At 49.2% G+C, this 22,949-nt stretch overlaps 1 protein-coding gene and 1 non-coding gene across 5 annotated transcripts in view; one reads left to right on the top strand and one right to left on the bottom strand.

The window, feature by feature from the left end:
- DEPTOR (DEP domain containing MTOR interacting protein) overlaps positions 1 to 22,949 on the top strand; it is a 161,654-nt gene that overhangs the window by 16,567 nt on the left and 122,138 nt on the right. The window lies entirely within an intron of this gene.
- LOC136145347 (U6 spliceosomal RNA) lies at positions 8,756 to 8,862 on the bottom strand. Its single transcript, XR_010658783.1, has one exon. It is a non-coding gene; the product is annotated as a U6 spliceosomal RNA (small nuclear RNA).

Genomic DNA, 22,949 nt, shown 5'->3' with positions numbered 1-22,949 from the left:
CCGAATTTATTCTTCTGGTTTTATTCTTAGGTAATAACTGCATGAGTTTAGCTTTTTAGTCTTCAGAGTGGGTGGCATGTGCAGTGTTGCAGTAAACCTTTCGTTCTCGAGTCCTGACAAGGAACTGTGATCTAAATTGGGACTTTTACGCCTGTGTTGCCGCAAAAGAGAGATGCTCCAGAGAAACCCATCAAGAAGCGTCCTTGGAATCCAGGAAGCTGGGCTCGGAGCCAGTGCGTTTGCTACGTGTTCACCATTTGCTGACTTGGCAGGAATCAGGGCTTTAAGCCAAGATGAGCAGAACGTGATTACTCAGGTCTTTATCATAATTTACAATTATGCCTCTCAAGTGGAGGGGTAGTGGTTAGGGCCAGGAATTCCTTAGAAACCATGATCCCAACGCACTGGCGGACAAAACCTTCTGATTATTTCCAAGCTTAATGAGCCAGAGGGCTTGCTTCACTTGCCTTTCTGCAGCGCCACTTTGGGTGGTTATTTTGCTGCTAGATAACTTGATTTAGGGAAGGAGAGGAAGTTGGTCTGGCTCTTTGTCAGCAGTTCTGGAAGAATGTTTATTCAGGGCGGAGTTTGAGCACTGTGAGAATTCGGGGATTATCGGAACCTTTTCAGTCCTTTGATGTCGTGCCTACCCAGCAAATGCTCCTGAGCTGACCTCCTGCCCTCTGCCAGAGAAGGCTGCTCGTGGCCAGGACTCAGTGTGTGCCTCCCAAGCGTCTAAGTGTGCAGGTGGGGAGGGGTGGACCCCATTAGCGTTGCAATCATACTTATGAAATCTGACATACGCTTGGGGAAATCATTGCAGTCCTTAGTGGTGGCTTATGCGAAAAAAAAAAAATTTTTTTTTATTGAAATTTAGCCTAGCATTCCTTAAAAGAACACCCCCCCCCCCAATTTTTTTTTGTTTTACTCTTTAGTCAAAAATGCTCCTCTTGATAAGAGCAGAGCAGTAGATTTTAAATTGTGTAGCTTGGGGCTTTCTGGGAGATAGGCCTTTATGGAGATTATAGTACAATATGTAAAAAAGAAAACACATGGATTTAGAGCTGTTTGGTGGTCTGTTCAGAGATGCGTTCAGAGGTTAAATCGGGGATACTCAGTGTGTTGCTTAAAACTACATGGACTGGAAGGCAGATACTCACTGTTTCCCCGCGAGGCCTTGAGAGCGGCGTCTTCTCTGTGGGCCGGGACCACCAGGAGGATTAGTACCAGCAGGATTAGCCAAGGCAAGTGTGTTTCTCACGGGGCAGATGTGTTCTTCTCCAGGAGCCTCGCGTCCGGTTTGATGGGCCTCCTGGAAGAGGGTCACGGTGATTGCCTCCCTGCCTCCTCTTCCCCTTAGACTTAGGAATGGAAGGTGTCAGCAAAGGGCGACGCCTTCTCATTTTTTTTTTGGCCATACCACAGGGCGTGTGGGCTATTAGGTCCCCGATCAGGGGTCGGACCCCCTGCACTGGAAGCACAGAGATTTCACCGCTGGACCACCAGAAAAGCCCACCAGCTTCGGGAGGGGAGCTTCCAGCTTTCACTGGCAGCCTGTCCTCGTGACTCAGGAGAATGGGTGTCACGTCAGGCTGCCTGCAACCCTCGCGATGCTTGTCCTCCTTGCGTAGTGAGCGGGGAGGAGGTGAGTCCCTGGTTTCTGGTGTGGACTAGAGAAGCCCTCCTGGGTGACACGTGGCCCTCCGCCCCCGATTGTTCCGGAGCTGGGCGTGAGCGTGAGGCGGCCCGCCGAGCCGCGTGGCTCTGCTCCATAGGAAGGCCCCGCACCCGCTTCCCAGCCTCCTGTGCCGCAAGCAGCAGCGTGGCCTGGTCCCTGGGCTACGAGCGCTGTGACCGCGGGCGCCGAGAGCCGGAGCTGGGAGCGCCGGCTGCCCTGCCCCGAGGCCTGCAGGGCTGGCTTGCAGTGGCAGCGCCTCCTGCGGGGAGGACCAGGCTCCGGTCCGGGGCAGCCCCCCGCCGGCCGGGTGAGTGGGCCTCGGGTGCCGGCCACACGCGCTGCTGCGTCCTTCCGAGGACTCTGAGTGACACGTGGCGCCGCCTTCTTCCTTAGACCAGAACCTCTCTGCCTAGAGTGCAGCAAGAGGCGTTTCCGTGCGCTACGTGCATTTTGACTTACTCTGAAGCTTTGAAACGAGGACTGTAAACTTTACCTTATTTTATAAATGAGGGTGTTTAGTTAAAAAGTCAAAGTCGGTCAGGTCTTTTAACCTCTGGCCCTGTTTTTAATTGCTTAATACCCAGCTTCCTTTCGCCGGGACCTTTGAAGTTTGACTTGCCTCTGAATATTCTGTGTTGGGCAGAAATTAAACTTAGATACACATTGATACTTATGCCTACACACGTGAAAAAGATGAGGCGCAGCATTAATGCACTGAAAATTTTATTAGGAGCTAGTTGAACGCTGGAGGGGCTTCCCTGGTGGTCCAGCGGGTAAGGCTCGGGGCTCCAGTGAAGGGACCTGGGTTCAGTGCCCGTCGGGAAACCATCCCTCAGGCTTCAACCAAGAGTGCGCACGCCCCAGCGAGGATCCCGTGAGCTGTGACTGCGACCCAGTGCGGCCAAAAGAATTTTTTTAAAGAACGTGTAAGAGCTGTAAAAGTTGGCTCAGCCGTGTGACCGCGTGGCTGTTTGCGCTGCTGCGTGAGGCTCACAGCCCGGAAGATCTGATGGGTGAACGTACATGCCCTGCGTCACGGTAGCTTGTGTGTTTTACGTGAAGAGAGTAGTGAATGCGCTTCACCTGTAAAGTAACTAAAAATATTAGAAGTTAATTCTGGAATGTGAGTCGAGCGGGTCGTATTTTGGGCCCTGGAAGGATACTTATTTATTACTTCTCAGCGACATAAAAGTTGCATATCCCCAGATTTGTGTTTTGCACGTGAGAAGGAGATTAATAGTAGGATCTCATGCGAGAAACGTTAAAAGGTATTCCAAATATTATTCTGGAGCTTTTCAAAGGGATTGCTCAACTTCTGTTTAGAGCTGGAATGAAAATTTACTTAGTTAACTGTAGAGCCTTTAAATAGACTAATACAGAGATTTTGACTCGTCCTCAAAGAGCATACATTGAAACAGCCACATGACCACTGGGCATTTTGTTCAGGATCCTCTGGTTTCCTTTGCAGGAATGCATAAGGCATTAATGATTATAACTGAATTTTCACACCAAGGCTTTAGATTTGTAGGAAGATAGGTCCTGTGGTTTAGGTGTTGATTTTAGGATTAGAAGAATGCAAAACTTTCAGGGTTGGGGAAATTTGGATTCAAGACAGAATAAGTATAAAGATTTTCTAAGCTCTCGGGGTAAATTTGGGCATAATGCTAGAATTTTCAAGTATCCTGAGAGAAAAAAAGTAAAGACTTTACTTAATTAGCCATAGAGAATCCTAAACTATTTGTTTTCTAATTATCTTCCCCATCATGTATGCCTCAGACCTGTGGCATTGTTACAGAAGATGACACGAATAATGTGTGACTACAGACTTATGTTCTCCATGCGTTCTTGCCTAAAAGCCCATATCCCTTTTGGCAAAAACCATGTCAAGACTGTATATGTTACTGTTTTAACCAAATGTGAAATCCTTACTTTATTTTCTCACATATATATATATTTTTTTCCTTCACCCAACCCTCTGTCAGCCGCTTTAGATACAAAATAGTGTTATAGTTATAAGGTCATATTATTCTTTAATGTCTCCTTTTCCCGTGATACAACACTTGCTTCATTTTTGTCCTTCATTGAACAGTTGCTTGAGTGTATACATATGTTTTCAGGATTCTTCATAGCACTGAACAGGAAATTACACTAGAAATTGGTTATTACTTAGCTGGTTTGCACTTTAACCACTTGCAACTCTTCTCACCCCTGTTAATTCGTCTCAGGACCTAATCTAGGAACTGGATAAAGAAGGAATTACCTGCTTTTTCTCCATTCGTCTCCATGTGCCCTGTTAGTGGGAAAAGTTGTATGTCAGATAGGAAAGAGGGCATATCCATTCATTTAGACACTTACCATAAACTTAACGAAGTTAATGCTCTACATCTATGCAGAAATCTGTACGTATTTAAATTGTTAGTCAAGAACCTCAATTTGATAAAGTATCTATTTTCAGAGACGAGTCTTTTGTCATCAGCAATTGGAATAGCTTTTGCTTTATAAAACCTTTTTTAAAAAAACCTAACAAATCTGTTATGAAACAACCATTGTCTATATTCTTTGAATCTCTGCACAGCTCAAAGAAACTTGCTAGCCTTTGTCAGGATCTTGCAGGGACTTGCCTGCTGGTCCAGAGGCTGAGGCTCTGGGCTCCCAATGCAGGGGACCCAGGTTTGGTCCCTGGTCAGGGAACTGGATCCCACGTGCCACCACTCAGAGTTTGCATGCAGCAGCTAAAGATCCTGCGTGCCACAACGAAGATGGAAGGTCCCGCATGGTGCAACCGAGACCCGCGCCGCCAAATAAATAAGTAAATACCTTGCAGTGTCTGTCCATCTCGAAGGTCCTAAACGTCACCTGGAATTTCTTACCTATCTGATTGGAAATCCTTCCAGCAGTTGACCCTGCTCCCTTAGTGAGAGTCTTAGGCACATTCTCAGAGTACTGTATACAGTTCCTGTTTTCTAAGCTTCCTTCTGCAGCCTTCTGCCAGATTCGTAAGAGGCTGTATATCCTTTCAGTAAAATCCCTTTTTGCTTAAATTAGCCAGAATTAGTTTTAGGTTCTCATAACCATCATTGACACAGAAATTAGTACCAGGAATGAGGCGTCTAACAGAAATCACAGATCCCTACTACATGAATGTATTTTTTAAATTTTCCTTTTTTCTTTTTTCTGTGCTGAAAGCACAGAGTCAGGGATATTTATATAAAATATTGTTGGTTACAAAGTGTCAACAAAGACTGACTCTACTTGGAATAGAATAATCATCTTACAATCCCTCCGATTTGTTTGAGCTTTACTCATACAAAAAGTGTTTGACTTGTAACCACATTTGTTATGTAGAAGGCTGTATGCGATTCTATTTTTGAAACTCGTGGCATCTCCACTGTTTAGGAATAGGGCAGAATATAAATAAATGCTTGTTGACTGATCCCTTATGGAAAGTGAAACTGCTTTTAGTTTTGAAGTAATGAAATTTCATTTTTTTCTTTCCTCCTTAAAAAATAGGGAAACTGAGATTTTAGGAATTGGACTTCTCTCTGCTTTAGATTTGACATTGAGCATAAGAAGCAGGGTGTCTTATTTAATTCATTTGGTCGTGTGCAGTTTTAAATCTCTTTATGGACAAGGACACTTATGCAGTTCTATCATGAACCAGTTAACATTTTTAGTCTGTTTATATTTTTAGCCTCTCACTTCAGTGTGTTGTTTAAATTGCTAAATATTTGGGTACAAACATAAAATCCCACTTTAGAGTCATGCAACTGCATGTAAGATGACACACAAACATATTAGTATTTTTAGCTTTCACGGATGCTATTACATATGATAAATTACAGCCTTGTGGATCCACAGCACCTATTGATGGTTCAGATGCCTTCAGAAAAAATGGGAGGAAGTCATACTGTGAGCCTTTGGTCTGTAAATTCAGGGTACTTGCTGGGTGAGATGAATATATAAAAAAGTTCCATGATAACAATTCTTTCCTTTATCTGAGTTTATGTGATAAGTATTTGTGATACAAATCACAACAACTAACATGTAAACAGCATTTTTTTTTAATTTTAGAAAGAGATTTTATATGTGTTATTGTATTGATTCTTAACATTTTCTTGATCCTTAACCTGTGAGTTAGGAGAAATCTGAGTGATTATTCTGATTTGGAAGAAATGTAGAAGCTTTACTGAAGTTCTTGTTCATTGTTATGTCCCCAGAAAGATGGGTTGATAGAAAAAATTTGCTAAGTGATGAAATAAATGCGGCTCAGGGAGATTAAGTGACTTGGGCCAAGGACACACAGTTTTTCAGTGATGGAGGCAGAACTCAGATTTAAAGTTCTTGATTCCAAATCCCACGTGCAGCTTTCTAATGCGGATGCCCCAACAAGGGCACCTGAAGTTGTGTTCAGTGGTAAGAGGTAAGGTGAAGAAATACGTTTGAAAGCTTAGAATGCATCTCTCAAGTTGAATGAGGGATTATTTTACAGCTAATACTAACTTCTGATGCATTCAGATGAAATTTTAAAAAGTCAGTTGGAGAGGTGCTCTTGAGGACCATGTCACTTTGGTGTTCACACCAAATCATCACATTTCAGGGTCTTTAGACATAAAAGTACCATCACATGATGGGTTTTGCTTGTGGCTCAGCTGGTAAAGAATTTGCCTGCAATGTGGGAGACCTGGGTTTAGACCCCTGGGTTGGGAAGATCCCCTGGAGTAAAGAAAGGCTGCCCACTCCAGCGTTCTGGCCTGGAGAATTCCGTGGGCTGTATAGTCCATGGGGTCGCAAAGAGTCGGACACGGCTCAGCGACTTTCCCTCTCTCTCTCACTCACTCACTCACTCAGTGGGGACAAGGAAAGTGAAGTTTGCAGAAGCGCATGCTCCATGAAGGCGGAGTCCGCATACACCTTGTTTCTTGTTACGTACAGTGCCTGATGGATGTTCAGTTAGCGCTTGTTGACTGGACAAGCTCCAGCAAACACACACAGTTGCTCTCAGTCGCCGTTTAGTGAAGGTCTTCCCAAAGGATTGCTCGTAACATGGTTGACTGACACGGCATGTCCATGTCATGAGCATGATCAACGGGTTGAATTTTAGGCTGGTGGGACCTTAGTGATAACCTGTCTAGTCAAGCCTTTTAAACGATGGCTGCTTGGCCGTCTGACCTGGTGTCAGAGTGAGGATGGACTGACCTTAATTCCTCTCTGCCCCCGCTTTCCTCAGGTCATCTGTAAAGTTTTTAAAAGGAGTCACGATGATTCCCTCTACTGGAGACCAAGTGGCCCCAAGGTTGTTATGCACCCCAACGTGGTGGCCCAAATGTAGTGTGTGTGGGGCCGTGTACCCCAGTAGTGTGTGCAGGGCCGTGTACCCGTTAGTGTGTGTGGGGCTGTGTACCTCAGTAGTGTGTGCGGGGCCGTGCACCCCAGTTAGCATGTGCATGACTACACACCCCGGTTAGTGTGTGCGGGGATACACACCCCAGTGTGGTGGCCCCAGCGTAGTTAGTGCGTGCAGGGCTGAGACAGAATCTGAGCCTGTGACCCATCCTGAGTTCATATCTTCTCAGCCCTGCAGGCATCCCCGCAGGACTGGTATCTGAACTGTCTGAGCTCAGCGTGTCTCTGCATTTCTGATTTGCTCTTCCCAGGTTTTGCAGTGCTGGGTCTCCATCTTGAAGTCAAGATTGAGACTGGCCAGCCCTCACTGGTAAGCTTTGACTGTGTCTGAATGGACCTAGGGACTATCATACAGAGTGCAGTAAGTCAGAAAGATCAAAACAGATAGCATGTATTAATGCCAATACATGGAATCTAGAAAAATGGTGTAGATGATCTTACTGGCAAAGCAGAACTAGAGATCCAGACACAGAGGACAAACACATGGATACCGGGGGAGCGTGGTGGGTGGGATGACAGAGTGCTGGGGACCGACGTTTATTCACTGTTGATACCACGTGGTTACGAGTGAGACCCTGCTATGCGGCACAGGGAACGCTCCTCAGCCTTCTGGGGTGACCTCAACGGGGAGGAGACTCAGAAAAGAGGGGACATGTGTGTGCATATGACTCACTTTGCTGTACAGAAGCAGCTAACATAGCGTGCTAAAGCATCTGTAGTCCAATAAAAAGAACATTTAGAAGCATTCTGGAAGCACCGCTCTCTCACAGCCTGTCTGTAAGCTTCCTCCTGACCTGGGCTCAGGGGATGTGTCTGAGAGCTGGGTGTGGTGCTCTCCCGTCCTGCCACCTCTCTGCAAGTGGACAGAAGAGGAAGGAAAAGGTTTTGTTTGATTGCCCGCCTGAAGCGTCTGTCTTCAAGGTGACTGCAATTAAAGAGAACAAAGCTGTGAATAAACTTCTCACGTGCATTGTGAGAGGCGCTTACGTGCCAGGCCTCAGTGATGATCCTGCCCCTGAGAACAAACGGTAAACCAGAGAACTGTCTTCAAGAAGCTCACAGGCCAGAGAGTCCAGCCAGCTAGTGCCAGGGGTGGAAATGTAGGGGTTACGGCACAGCAGGATGAGGTCTGGGCCAGAGGGGTGTCTGGGGTCCCTCTGGGATCATGGGAGCCTCAGAGAGACGTGACGGACTCTGCCTCTGAGGGCCCTCTGAGCTGGGCTTGGAAGATGTTTACTCGGGAAGCAGGGCCGTGAAGGGAGGAGATGCCTTTTAGAGAATAGAGTAGGTAGAAGGACCTGAAGCTGGGACATGTCATAGTGTGTTCAGGAAAGCCCGAGTTGTCCTGCAGTCCATCGGTTTTCACTTCTTCTTTTTCTATCTGGATTCCTTTTATTTCTTTTTCTGCTCTGATTGCTGTGGCCAAATTTCCAAAACTATGTTGCATAGTAGTGGTGAGAGTGGGCACCCTTGTCTTGTTCCTGATTTTAGGGGAAATGCTTTCAATTTTTCACCATTGAGGATAATGTTTGCTGTGGGTTTGTCATATATAGCTTTTATTATGTTGAGGTATGTTCCTTCTATTCATGCTTTCTGGAGAGTTTTTATCATAAATGGATGTTGAATTTTGTCAAAGGCTTTTTCTGCATCTATTGAGATAATCATATGGTTTTTAAAAATATGGAACGCTTCACAAATTTGCGAGTCATCCTTGCGCAGGGGCCATGCTAATCTCCTCTGTATCGTTCCAATTTTAGCATATGTGCTGCCGAAGCGAGCGCAGCCCATCGGTTTTCAAGTGTCCTGCTTGCCCGTCCGTATCTGTGCGGGTATTTTGCGCACAGATTCCCCCCAACACCAGCGTGTTGCCTGTCATCCCCATGGCCTGCTGTATGGATGCACTATGCATACCATAAACATACCTACAAAATAGAAAAGGAAGAGAATCCTTGTAAAGTGGGATAAATACAGATGTTCTGCGATCGTCCAGCCACACTCCGAAGGATGGCCTCAGGTTCCTCCTGTGGCAGCCGGAAGTCGGGCTTTAGTCCTCCTCACGGCTGTTTCTCCCCGTCTGGCGCTGTTTCTTGCGTTACTAGGCACTTGTTGGGTTGTTGATTTTTCAGTGTCACTGGAGAGTAAGCCTCCCCGATAGCTTCCTCTGTGGCTCAGCTGGTAAAGAGTCCGCCTGCAGTGCAGGAGACCCCGGTTCGATTCCTGGGCCGGGAAGATCCGCTGGAGAAGGGAAAGGCTGTCCACTCCAGTGTTCTGGCCTGGAGAACTCCATGGACTGTGTAGGCCGTGAGGTCACAGAGTCGGACACGACTGAGGGGCCTCCACGTTCACTGGAGGGTAAGCTAAAGTGGTGAACTGGTGACAGACGCCCCCCGGCTTTCCTTAAGGATGGCCTTGGTGGATTTTCCCAGGACTGGAAGCAGAACACCAGAGCTTCGGGTTCAAGCTCTGACTCCCACCGTTTATCTTAGGAGGAAAGCCCCTCAGAATTTCTCTGTGCCTCCCGAGGGCATCTGCACTGTTCAACAGGGGTGACGCTGTTCCGCCTGTCCCGCGGCGCTGGCGGTGAGTGGCTAATCAGAGTGGCACTGGAAGCGCTTGGCACCCAGGAAAGGCCTGTCGGAGTGGTAAGCAGCCCTTGTCTGAGCCGGCGGGCAGAGGGAGGGCCGCTCTTCTCCCACCAAGGCTCTTGTGGGTAATGACAGCAGCATCAAAAGCGTATTTTCCTGTTTTGACTTTCAAGAATAAGGGTCTGATCTTCTAGCCACAGAACTGTCTTTTTTCACACGGCAGCACACAAAACAGAAGGTCTGTCACAGTCCTTGCAGCTAATAAATGAGTTTAAACAAGACTTAAGGCAGTTTATGAACTTTTTAAAAAGCACAGTTAACATTTTATTATGGATTAGTTAAAATTATAGGATAGGGGAGGGATAAATTAGGAGTTTTGGATTAGCAGAGACTACTATGTATAAATTAAACAAGGTCCTGCTCTATAGCACAGGGAACTATATTCAATATTTTGCAATAAACCATAATGGAAAAGAATGTGAAAAAGAACGGGCATATATATGCATAAGTGAATCACTTTGTAGTATACCAGAAGCTAATGCAGCACTGTTAAATCAAGTATGCCTCAATTTTAAAAAAAGATTATATGCTTGTGTGTATATGTAGAATACAGATTTCTTCTGCATGATTCAGAAGAACCTAGATATACCCTTTTTTAAATCTTTTCCTCCCAGAAAAATTTCTCATATACATGCCAGCTGATTGTATTTTATCTTTAGTTAATCAGCCTGCAAATATTTATTGAGAGCCTGTAGGGCCAGCTTTTGCTTGCATTGGAAAAGATATCAAGAAATAAGCAGCACAATTCTTGCACCAAGAAGACAACTTTTTAGGTAGAGAAGTAGAGTAGGACTCCATGAATAAATGGAGGATAATTGAACAAAATATTGTGAAGAACCCTGGGAAATTAAAGTAACAGTTTTAAAAAGAAGAACTCCCCATGACTAGAAAAGGAGGCAGTGGCTTCGTGGGACGAGAGGGGAGATGAGCAGGTTTTGCCGAAGCGGGAGGGCGGAAGACGGATTCCGGGCAGCGGGAAACCGCAGTTAAAGAGTGGGACTGTCAGCCCAGGACGGCTGCAGACAGTGCCTGGGCGGCTGGAATAGGCAGGGAGTCGTTCCTAGAGGCCGGGTGTTCGGGACGAGGAGCTGGTTTGGCAGGGAAGGTGATGAGAGAGCGTGTGTGCTGAGGGGTGGGCGCGTGCAGGGTGGGAGAGAGAAGCGGGGAGCCGTGAAGCGGCTTGTGTCCGGCGTGTTCTGCGTGTGCTGGGTTGGGTGGAGGCCCAGCGGGGGCGCTAGGCTCTGACAGTGCAGCTGGGAAGGCAGTGGATGGACACCCCTGTCCTCACGGGGCCCCCTGAACTAGAGAAGAGAGGGATCGGAGGGATCGATGCCGATTCTGGAATCAACTCTGAAGTTTGGAAGTACCACGGGATATAAAGTAAGACTATAGAACATGCACAAAACATGCATATCCTCAGTGCAAGTAGCGCTTTGCTATCTGGCTTTGGGTTTTCACTCCTTACTTTTAACCCGGGATGTTCACTGTTCTTTAGGTCACCTCCTGACCTTCAACTCGTGTTTTCAGCAAGTGGCAGAATAAGCATCATATTAAATAAAAGTTCAGTGCTCTACTGTAAGGCTCAAGCGTAGTGGCACATTACAAAGACAAGCGGAGTTTATTCTCAGCTCTGATAGCCGCACTGCCAGTGCGATGCCTGGACTTCAGTCGCTGGGACACGAGTCATCAGGGCTTTCCAGGTGGCTCAGTGGCGAGGAGTGGCTCTGCCAATGCAGGAGACTCGGGTTTGATCCCTGGGCCGGGAAGATCCCCTGGAAAAGGGAGAGGCAACCCGTTCTAGTATTCTTGCCTGGAAGATCTCATGGACAGAGGAGCCTCGTGGTCTTCAGTCCATAGAGTTGGACACGACTTAGCGACTAAACAACATGATTCCCTGTGGAAAGTTTCACTGGTTGAGTTTCGTTTGGGTAGGGGTTTATCCTTTCTTTGTATTAAAAGCTCAGAGAAGATTTACAAAACTAGGTAGCGTGGTCATTGCAGCAAATTAAAAAATAAAAAATAGGAGAAAGCCTAGAGGAAACAGGATTCTTTGTTGTGGAGAAGAGTTTTGGACACAGTCACGATCGTCCAAGAAAGGCTGTGAAGTATTGTGTGGCTCTGAACTCAGATGTGTTGTTTAATCTTATTTGTTCAATAGCTTCTTATTTGTTCAATAGCTTCTTATTTGTTCAATAGCTTCTTATTTGTTCAATAGCTTCTGTTCACTAACTATTGTATTGATTATATCCAGACGATTCTTTTTCTATTATTAAACTAACACAAACCCCTATTATTTGGTTTATATTAGATCTCTTTATTAAAATGCATATTTAGGGATTTCCCTGGTGAGTCATGGGTAAGACTGTGTGCTCCCAATGCAAGGGGCCCAGCTTCCATCTCTGGGGGCGGAATTCAGATCCCAGATACTGCTTGTGAGCTCACTCACCACCACCAGAGAAGCTTGTGAGCCGATGAAGACCCAGCACAGCCAAAATAAATCATAAATTAAAAACAAAACAAAATGCATATTTAATTGTTTAGTTGGAACCCCTCTTATTCTGGGCTGGTTCCACTTTCTGCCTGTGACTCCTCCCTGAAAGCAAGGAATCTGAAAACCTGAGTGGCTGTTGAATCAAATAGCAGTCTAATCAAATTGCTTATTTATCCCATCATTATGTAATCAGTGAGAAAGTTACAAGTCTGATGAACGGGGCCTGGTTTGCAGGACATTGTATGTTTTTTCAAGGACCAAATGAAATAATTTAATGTCTCAGACACTCACAGGACAGACACTGTGATGTAAATGAGTCCTTTCAGAACAGACTCTGGGCTTAAACACATGCCTTCAGTTGGGACTGGCTGGTGGCCCAGTGGTTAAGACCCTGTGCTTCCAATGCAGGGAGGCTCGGGTGTGATCCCTGACTTAGGGAACTGAGATCCCACCTTCCCCTTGGCCAAAATAAATAAACATAAAACCCACTAATTCACAGAGCGCAGGTATCATTTGCTTCTTGGTACCTAGAATGAAGTTAAAAGATGCTTACTCCTTGGAAGGAAAGTTATGACCAACCTAGACAGCATATTAAAAAACAGAGACCAAAAAAAAGCAGAGACATTACTTTGCCAACAAAGGTCTGTCTAGTCAAGGCTATGGCTTTGCCAGTGGTCATGTATGGATGTGAGAGCTGGACTATAAAGAAAGCTGAGTGCCAAAGAATTGATGCTTTTGAACTGTGGTGTTGGAGAAGACTCTTGAGGGTCACTTGGACTGCAAGGAGATCCAACCAGTCCATCCTAAAGGAAATCAGTCCTGGGTGTTCATTGGAAGGACTGACACTGAAGCCGAAACTCCAATACTTTGGCCACCTGATGTGAATAACTGGCTCATTGGAAAAGACCCTGATGCTGGGAAAGATTGAGGGCAGGAGGAGAAGGGGACAACAGAGGATGAGATGGCTGGATGGCATCACCGACTCGATGGACATGAGTTTGGGTGAACTCAGGGAGTTGGTGAGGAACAGGGAGGCCTCGTGTGCTGCGGTTCATGGGGTCGCAAAGAGTTGGACATGAGTGAGCGACTGAACTGAACTGGACCTAGAACGAGAGTTTGTTCTGTTGGCTTCACTTCCTAGCCTCACGCACACAGTAAACAAATGTTGGGATGGAAAGACGCTAGACACAGGCACAGTAGCAGAGTGAGTTTAAACTAGGAAAGGCCTTTCAAAGACCTTCTGGAATCTTAATGATGTTCAGAGTCCACTCTGAGCTTCGTTCCCTTGCCTCTGGTCGCCTCATTAGTAGTGTGACTTTTTAGCTGTGGAAATGCCACTGTGGTTCAAGTGACAGGTGTCAGGAGAATGTGGCTGAGAGCTGGCAAGATCTTTAGGCACCGGCTATCTTTAGAAGACACTGCCTCTGTGTGATGAGTGCTGTAGTTCACGAGCAGCCACAGGTGTTTGGAACCATGTTAGTATTTGGGGCTCTAAATAGAGTTTGGTAAGGTTTCAGATTCTTTATATAGTCATCAACGGAGTTTAAATACCTGCTCATCCACCACAGCAAAACAAGGAGTTGGAGAGAGGACGGGGTCTTTGGGGGTACTTACAAAGCAATGGAGGACCCTTGAAAAGCATAAATATGTGTGTGGGGGAGGGTGGGGGAAGGGCTCGTGAGGGGGTCTGGGATCGACCTGCTGTGTTTCGGGTGGGGAACCAACAGGTCCCCCTGAAGAGGCAGGGACCTCTGCTGAGTGCTGGGTGGCAGCCGGGACGGGAGGGAGTTTGGGGGAGAAGGGACACAGGGATGTGCTTGCTGCCCACCAGAAACTGCCACAGATTGTTAATCAGCTGTACTCCAGTATAGAGTAGTGTAAAACAAGAACTAACTTGGATACCAATAAAGTTTGATTAAACTATATACATGTAAGAAACTAGAGGACGAAAGTAGAGGATTGTTATAACTTCCTTCTCTTCTTCCTTATGACGAGTTTCATAATTTGTGTTTGCCTAAAAGTCTGGATGTTTAGACCAGCTCCTCTCACCTATTATAATGGGTGTGAGGTGTCTTGTTCTCATGTTTTATCTCTTTTGTAATGTGTGTAGCTTTGTTTTCTCAGTTTTGTTTTAGTTCATGACTTCTGTATTTATTGGCATTTCTAATAAATTACTCCTGAGTTTGTCATTTAAAAAAAGAAAATAAAAACTTAAGTATGCAATAACACTGCAGATACAGCCACAGATATAACCGGCTGCAGTCAGGCAGGCATACTCCTGCTAGCAAATGAGGTTAGATACACTCTGCACGTGTGCCGTCTCGGTAGGTGAGGTGTTGTAAGGTCTAGGTGTGAGATGTGGCTTTGCCGCTTGGAAACTCTTAGTGGCCAGTTCCAGCCACCAGAGTGAACCTTCGCCTCGTCTACAGCTAGGGAGGGATTCATCACCTCTCCCCCAGCCACCTCCCACGGCTATTTGCAAAGTCAAATAAGATGAAGAGTATGGAAAGCACTGATAAGCCATGATGTGCTCGGCGTGTGGCATTATTGTCATGGAGAACCATGTTGGGACTCAGACACGTGGGAAGCGCGTGTGCTCAAGTCAGCGCCGAGGGCCTGTCTCAGGGGCAGCGTGGTCCCTTCTCGACCACTGACGATGGTCTGCTGCGCTTCCACCTGCTTCTCTCTGACCTGCAAACAGTCTGAGTGAGCTGAAACCCAGGCAAGTGTGGGTCTAGGTACACGAGGTTGTACGCACCAAAGGTGACACACACCAAGTGTGTTCTGCAGCCAGAGCGGTACACAAGCAGCCTGAAGATTTAGCTGTAGGCGTCGAGTGCCTGCAAGGGTCCCTGTGTCAAGAAAGGCAGCCCCGGGCACGAACACTGGAGTGGGAAGCCTCTTCCTCCTCCAGGGGGTCTTCCCGACCCAGGGATCAAGCCCAAGTCTCCTGCATCTCCCGCATTGGCGGGCGGGTTCTCTACCGCTGAGCCACTTGGAAGCCCAGGGACAGTTAACTCCCTCCCACTGAATGTTCCTCAGGAGCTTTCTTCTGGCCTTTCTTTGTGTAATTGTGTGTGAAAGTGAAAGTCATCGTGTCCGACTCTTTGCGACCCCATGGACTATATACAGTCATGGAATTCTTCAGGCCAGAATAGTGGAGTGGGTGGCCTTTCCCTTCTCCAGGGGATCTTCCCAACCCAGGGATCGAACCCAGGTCTCCGCATTGTGGGCGGATTCTTTACCAGCTGAGCCACCAGGGAAGCGTGTGTGTGTGTGTGTGTGTGTGTGTGTGTGTGCATCACTGCACGTGGAACTATCAGTTTCTCTCTATATATAACATAGGTGTTTTAAAGGAGGGCTGTATCACTTATTTGTTTATGGCCGTTTTCCCCTTCTTCGTGTCTGCGTTGTCACATTTTCCCCACGACAGAGCTGCCTTGGCCCTTGGCATCTCAGGACTTGAGTAAACATGGGGCCTTCACGTCTGGCTCCTTGGGGCTGCGGACGCCGTGGCCCTCTCCCGACTCCCCTCCTGTCTGGTGGTCTGGCTGCTCCGTCCGTGGATGCCCAGGGGCCCCCAGCCACCGGCCTGAGCCCTTCCTACCTAGACCTGCCTGGATCCTGGCAACAGACAAGACCTGGAGCTAAAACCAGACCCCTGCTGTCTGCACGTTCTGTGAAGGATGTCGTGGGCTCTTCCGGAGGGAAGAGTTGCTTAGCGTTTCTTTTCCAGGGAACCACACACACAGATGGTCCAGGTACCCCTTCATGTTCACAGAGAGGCAGGGGAGGAACACTTTGAAGTACTGCCCAGTGAGGGTGGCCTGGATGGTCTGCAGCCCCTGAAGGACCCAAGATTGGAGACTCAAATCTACATTCTGTTTTGTGGTCGGATTTCTCTCTGTCCTGCTAAAAGCAAAGATGAAACCCCGGCTCGTGTTCTGAGCATCACTTACCGTTAGCCTTGTTCTAGACACTTTGGGAAATGTGACGGAAGGAGACAGTTTTTTCCTCATTCAGTTTGTGCTGTAGTTGGAGAGACAGAAGTCATGCAAGTAAGAGTAAAGTAATAGAAAATACCGGGTAGACCTGAGCATCCTGGAAAATATGTCATAGAGGCATCAAGGAAAGCAGGTCATTCTAGTGGTGAAGAGAAGACATTACAGAAAAAGACTGAGGTGAGCTAGACTTTAATAGATCCTGAAGAAGGAAGACCATAAATCTAGAGACAGAGGCAGAAAGGAAGGGGATGCATTTGCTAAAACAGAGGAAACAGATGAAAAGGAAAACCCTGTTCGATAGATTCAGTTTTAACTGGATTGGGAGAATTACGGAGACTGTGACTGGTGTGTGTGTGTGTCCTAAGCACATAGGATACAACATTTTCATTTGAAGAAGCAACATCTGTTTCAGTTACGGAAACTAGTCCACGCCAAGCCGTTGTTTAAGCTATGCCTGGTATGCAGTTGGAGCTCCATAAATGTACATTGATTGAGGAATCTTTCACAAGCCCCTCAGCTGAAGGCTGCCTCCAACATAACCACAGATGTGCCTGACAACACTTTGGAGGGCTCTTGAAATATTTCTGAGGAATCCTCTGCTTTATTTGTTCCCTGTTGTAGACCCACACACACAGAATCTGTAACCCTTGGGCAGCTTCCGTGTCTGTCCTGGGAGCTGAAAATAGAGGCCGGTAACCCAGTCGGGGTTTGGACAGCCTGCTTAGCACGGGATTCGCTCTGATATGTTCATCCTCACTTGGAAGCCGGAAGGAAATGAAATTTGCTGTTTTGTGCTCTTCAGCCTTGTGGTTTGTGGCAGATCCTTTCAGTACAAAATGTGCCCCAAACGGCATGTCCTATTTTGATCTGGTGAGTGGGGATTTACCCTGGAGGCTCTTCAGAATGTCCAATAAAAAAAACCCAGAGAAGTTAAAAGTCAAAAGGAAGCTTAGAGATAAATCTGGTCGGCTTCCTCCTTTTCCGGATTAGGAAACTGAGGTCCTAAGTCGGTTAGAGCTTTCCTCTGGGCCACGTTCAGTTCAGTCCAGTGGCTCAGCGGGGTCGATTCTCTGCGGCCCCATGGCCTGCAGCACGCCAGGCCTCCCTGTCCATCACGGCCTCCGGGAGTTTACCAGACTCATGTCCGTCGCGTCGGTGATGCCATCCAGCCCTCTCGTCCTCTGTGGTCCCCCCTGTCTAGGTCAGGCTGCCGGGCGGGAGCCACACACAGCAGGGTTCTGGTGGCCTCACACCCCGCTGGGGCAACACGCGCCTGACCCGCGGGTGCACCCCCGGCAGGGAGGAGAAGCCGGTCGGAGCCCCGCTTGCGCCCTGAGCGCCCTCCTCCCTGGCGCACCAGCCCTGTCCTCCTCTTCCCGCAGGGTCACCCGTCTGCGGGGATCCCCGGCGGTGCAGCGGTTCGGACCGCGCCCTCCTGCGCCGGGGGCCTGGGTCTGATCTCTGGTGGGAGACCTGCGCCCCAGAAGCGGTGCGGCGAGACCGGAGAAAAGCATCGCGCGCCTTCCTTCCTAGGCGTCCTCCCCATCGACTCGGGCCGGCTCACAGCTCTCACATAATTGCTGCCCAGCTGGTTACGTGCAACGTGAGCTTGTTGCCCGCTTCTCAGCCAAAGACCTGTCTTTAAAGAGAAAAAGAGACCCGCACACCTTGCAGGGGCGGAAGACCCTGATCCTCCTCAAACAGGGGCGGGCATCGGCGAGCCTTTAAAGGGAGGGGCCCTGCAGCTCGGCCCTGCGTTCCGGCGTTGACAGGTGGAGCCCACAGGGTCGCAGGTCCCGACGCCCCGGGAGGCACCCCGGGCATGGAGAGCCCACAGTGTGTCCGCCCCGCCGCGCCCCGGGTCTGGGCTCAGCCGGCGGGCCCCGCCGCGCCCCCATCACGCTTTCCTCCCGTGCCCAGCGCCGTGTGGGTTCCGTCCCCGCCAAGCCAGCGGCTCACGGAGGTGCACCCAAAGCCGCATCCGCGCTCCGGACCCTCGGCAGAGAGGCCGCCCCGCGCCGACCCCCGGACCTGCGCCTCAGAGGCTCGCAGGTGCGCCCGGCCTGCTGTGGCCCCCGAGGCCTCCAGGTGGCCTTCACGGAGGTGTCCCTGCCCCGCCCAGCGCGCACCTGCTCTCCCGTGAATCTCTGCCTCCGTCTGCGCGCCGCCCGGCTTGTGTTTTTCATATTCCAGTGAGGAGCGGGGGTTTGTGGGTGTGTGTGCGCGCGTGTGCGCTCAGCCGTGTCTGACTCTCTGCAACCCTGTGGGCAATAGCCTGCCAGCTCTTCGATCCGCGGGATTTTCCAGCGAGAATTCCGGAGCGTGTTTCCATTTCCTACGCCAGGGGATCTTCCTGACCCGGGGATCGAACCTGCATCTCTTGTATCTCCTCCATTAGCTGGTGGATTGTTTCCCACTGTGCCCCTGTTTGAACAATATTTTAGTTACTATGTCATGATCTTTTGTACTTAATTTTTATGTGCATTGTTTTTCCTCAGGGAAGATGTTTCGGTTTGCAACGTTAAATACCTTGTTAGGATGCAGTGGTCTGGGTGTTGGCAGAGATGATTCGCAGGCTCTTGCAGAGAGGGCCCAGGCCAGCTCTCTCGTCAGTGACAGAAGTGCTCCCTGGGCTTCGCTGGTGGCCCAGTGGAGAGTCTGCCCGCCCATGCAGGAGGCAGGGGTTCGATCCCTGGTCTGGGAGGATCCCGCGTGCCTGAGAGCAAGGCAACCCGCACGCCCTGACCCCTGAGACCCCGAGTCCATGCACCCCAAGCCTTAGAGCCCAGGCCCCAACCCCTGAGCCCCAAGCCCATGCACCAGGAGCCCCGAGCCCAGGTGCCCCGACTGCTGAGCCCCGAACCCTAGAGCCCGTGCCCCGACCCCTGAGCCCGTGTGCCCAGACCCCTGAGCCTCGAGCCCTAGAGCGGACTCCACAACCAGCGAAGCCGGCACGTGAGAAGCCTGCACGCGCAGCTGGAGAGCAGCCCTGCCCGCCCCAGCTAGAGAAAGCCGGAACAGCAGTGAGGACCCAGCACAGCCACAAGTGGACAAAGAAATTAGTTTAAAAAATGAGTAGGAAGTTAGGTTAAAACAAAAAGCGCTCCTTGACACGCTGCTGGGTTAGCGGCAGCCCGTTTGCGGCGGCCCGGCTGTGGAGGTCAGCGGGTGGCCTGGTCGGAGGCAGGACTCCCAGGCTGAACTTGGCAGCAGGGAAAACACAGGCGGGTCGCCTCATTTCGCCGTCTGCCTCCCCGTCTCTGAAACAGCGATGCTGGGGACGGCTTGAGCTAGACGGCTGGAGGTTTTTGCCAGTTAAAACAGTTGAGTGATTTTAGGTATCAGTTTGGCTGAGACCTTACAAGAGGTGGGGTGGATTCTCACAAGCCCCACAGAGAGCACGGCGTGATGTGTATGCAGGGAGTGACCGAATACTTCCTCACCTTCGGTTACCTCTGCTGCTCCCGGGGGGCCCAGCTGGTGAAGGACCCGCCTGCAGTGCAGGAGACCCGGCTTCAATCCTTGGGTCGGGAAGATCCCCTGGAGAAACGGCCAACCCCCTCCAGCATCCTTGCCTGGAGAATCCCGCAGACAGAGGAGCCTGGTGGGCTACAGTCCATGGGGTCGCAGAGTCGGACCCGACTGAGCGAATACACTTTTAACCAAGAACGGGCTTAACAAAGAGCAGCCGTTGCTGACCTAGCCCGATCGTCCTGAGATCAGTCCCAGAGACACGAACCAACTTCAGTTCAAAGTCCTGCATCCATGCTAGAAAACAGTGGTCGCCAACTGAGGATTGCATTTGTCCTAAAAACCAACTGACGAGCATATTTAGTGGTGTTTTGATGGAGCTTCTGGCACAGTCTGGCAAAATGTATTACATAAAAGTAGCAGCAGGAAGAGTTGACTTTTATTGAGCGCTTACTGTGTGCTCAGCCCTTAACATAGAATCTCTCATCTCATCCTCACAATATGACACATACATTATTACTCCCATTTTATAGATGAGAAAGTTGAGGCGCTGAGAAGTTGAGTGCTCTGCCCATGGTTACACAGCAGGTGATGACTGTGACCTGGACTTGAGCCCTGGTCGGTCTGGTTCCACAGCCCCGCTGAGTGATGATGAACACTCATCATCAGGAAGGCAGGAGTGGAATTTGGGGACTAATGCAACTGAGTCCCTATTCCTGCCTGAAAGGTCTATTTTCTTTCTCTCTTTTTTCTGTTCTTTGGCGGCACGCAGACCTTAGTTCTCTGACCAAGGGCCGAACCCATGCTCCCTGCAGTGGAAGTGGGGCGCCTTAGCCGCTGGACCACCAGGCGAGTCCCGCTCGCTGCCACCTGAAGAGCACCGTTTATAGGCCTGTGCCAAGTCTTGGGACCAGGATGGAGGGCGGGATGTGATGTTCGCCCAGGCTGCTAACTGCTGTTCTGAGTAACGAGCAGAGCTCTGAGTTTCGGGAGGAAAGTGCCGGGATGCGGTGCCCTCTCATGACAGAGGGGTGCCACGGGCCAGGTGGCCGGGATCAGAGCCGCCCCTGAGCAGTCCGAGAGCTGCCTGGCCCTCTAAAGGGAGCAGGACCAGCGCCGCTCTGTCCTCTAAGGAGAGCAGGACCCGTGGCCTCGGGCCCAGCGCCGGTCGTGGGAGTCCCTCTGTGTCCTCGGCGAGTTCCACAAACCATTCTGGGCTTGTTTCTTCACCTGTAAGATGGTACTTGGAGGGGTACGGAATGTAAACAAATAATGACATGTTTGGAAAAAACTCTCGGAGCTTCTTGGAAAGGCACTTTGCAAGCCAGAAGAGTACCTTTCTTGTGACTCATCAGAGGAAGAGATCAGAACTTGAGAGGCTGATATTGCTTCTTATTCCTCGGAACTGGAGACCTTCTAGAAAAATGCTCACATGGAGGAAGAATTCAGTGAGAAATTTCAGATCTAACGAGATGAGGGAGGCTGACTTAGGGACCTTTCTGCCCTGACCTAGTGTTTACATCTTATCTCAGGGATGAGATGAGGGGTTTCAAAAGGTCTCGTGAGCGGTTACGCGCACATCATTAAAAGTGTTTAATAGGACCTTGTCTATCCATTCTACACACAACTGAGTCATTCTGCTGTAACTGCCACAACACTGTGATTCAGCTATACTTCAATAAAGAATTAAAAAAGCAAAGTGTGTGAGGGGAATTCCCTGGCGATTCAGGGGTTAAGACTGGGCTTCCACGGCAGGGGGCAGGGGACATGGGTTTGATCCCTGGTCTGGGAACTAAGATCCCGCGTGCTGTGTGCTTGGAACAGCCAGAAACAATAACGGGTTTTGTTATGTATCCTGAATGAGCTGATGCCGACTCTCTGGGTAGCATAACTCACTGTGTCCACTTCTGGCCCTTGGGTAATGTCGTGTTAATTATACAACACTGGCTCAAGGCAGTCATGAAGACAGCGTGATGACTGCTTTTGTAGCAGTGATCCCCATCTGTAGTTATAAGGTAGTATTTGTCTGATGTATAAATTGCATGAATTTTCACCTTCCCTGGCATTTTAGCATGACTGGAATGTTTTCTCTTTCTTAGCCTATATGAGCATAAAATAGTCAGAAGCCAGGAGCTTCTGTTTAAAGTTTGATGGCATGGAAAGCTCTCTAAATGTAGAAATTAGATCTGCGTCATTTTTAAACCATCGTCATTGCTTTGCTGTGTGATTTTTTTTAGCCTATTATTTATGGGCCGCGCTGGGTCTCCTTGCCGAGCTGAGGCGTTCTCCAGCCGCGCTGAGCGGGGCTGCCCGCTCGCTGCACAGATTCTCATCGCGGAGCGCGGGCTCGGTCACCCTGCAGCGTGTGGGATCTTCCTAGACCAGGGGTTGAACCCGTGTCCCCTGCGTTTACAGGTGGATTCTTAACTACTGAATCACTAGGGAAGTCCTGCTCTTTGTTAGAAATCTAGCTTGAGCACATTAGGGCCTCGCCGGCAAGTCAGCTGGTCAAGAATCCGCCTGCAGTGCAGGAGACCCCGGCTCGATCCCTGGGTCGGGAAGATCCCTGGCGAAGGGAAAGGCTGCCCGCTCCGGTGTTCTGGCCTGGAGAGTCCCACGGACTGTGTGTCCACAGGGTCACAGAGTCGGACGCGACTTTCACGGTCACTGTGAGCACATCGCTGTCACCTTGCCAGCTTGCTTCCTTGTCTGTCTCTTGAGTTGACAACGCCTGCCCGATTCACAAGGCGTCTTGCTGGGCTCTTTCCGATGGTGCTCGGTTCTGATCAGATGTAAAGTGTTGGTGTTATTATTTCTGCCAACACTCCATCATGATTTTAAGTACTGCCCCTGAGACAAGGGGCTTGAATCAGGCATGCTTCCTTCCCAGGCGTTTACCTTCTCAGTTCACTGAGGTGACAGGACACGCAGCGTCCGTGGGACTTTGCTCTGGGCTGACCTGGCACGGGCTGTGAAAGGGCTCTGTTCCTGATTCACAGAGCCCTTGCTCACTACCCTCCTGAAAAGGGGTCTTGCTGATGGAGCGTTTGACGTTACCACTAGAGAAGATGGTCACCGCGGCTTTCTGTTGTGTGTGTGTGTGTGTGTGCACGCGTGTGGTCTCAGAGCAATTCCCTCTGGCTCCCCAGATCACACATGCTCTCTTTACGCTAACCGGTTCTTTTTTGAAGTATAAAGTCTTTTTCTATTGCAGTAAAATACACACGACATACAATTTACCAGGTTAACTGTTTAGA

This window comes from Muntiacus reevesi, chromosome 12, assembly GCF_963930625.1.
Source record: "Muntiacus reevesi chromosome 12, mMunRee1.1, whole genome shotgun sequence".
In the NCBI taxonomy this organism is placed as follows: Eukaryota; Metazoa; Chordata; class Mammalia; order Artiodactyla; family Cervidae; genus Muntiacus; species Muntiacus reevesi.
Note: the sequence above shows the minus strand (reverse complement) of the source record. Positions and strands in the feature narration are given on the sequence as shown.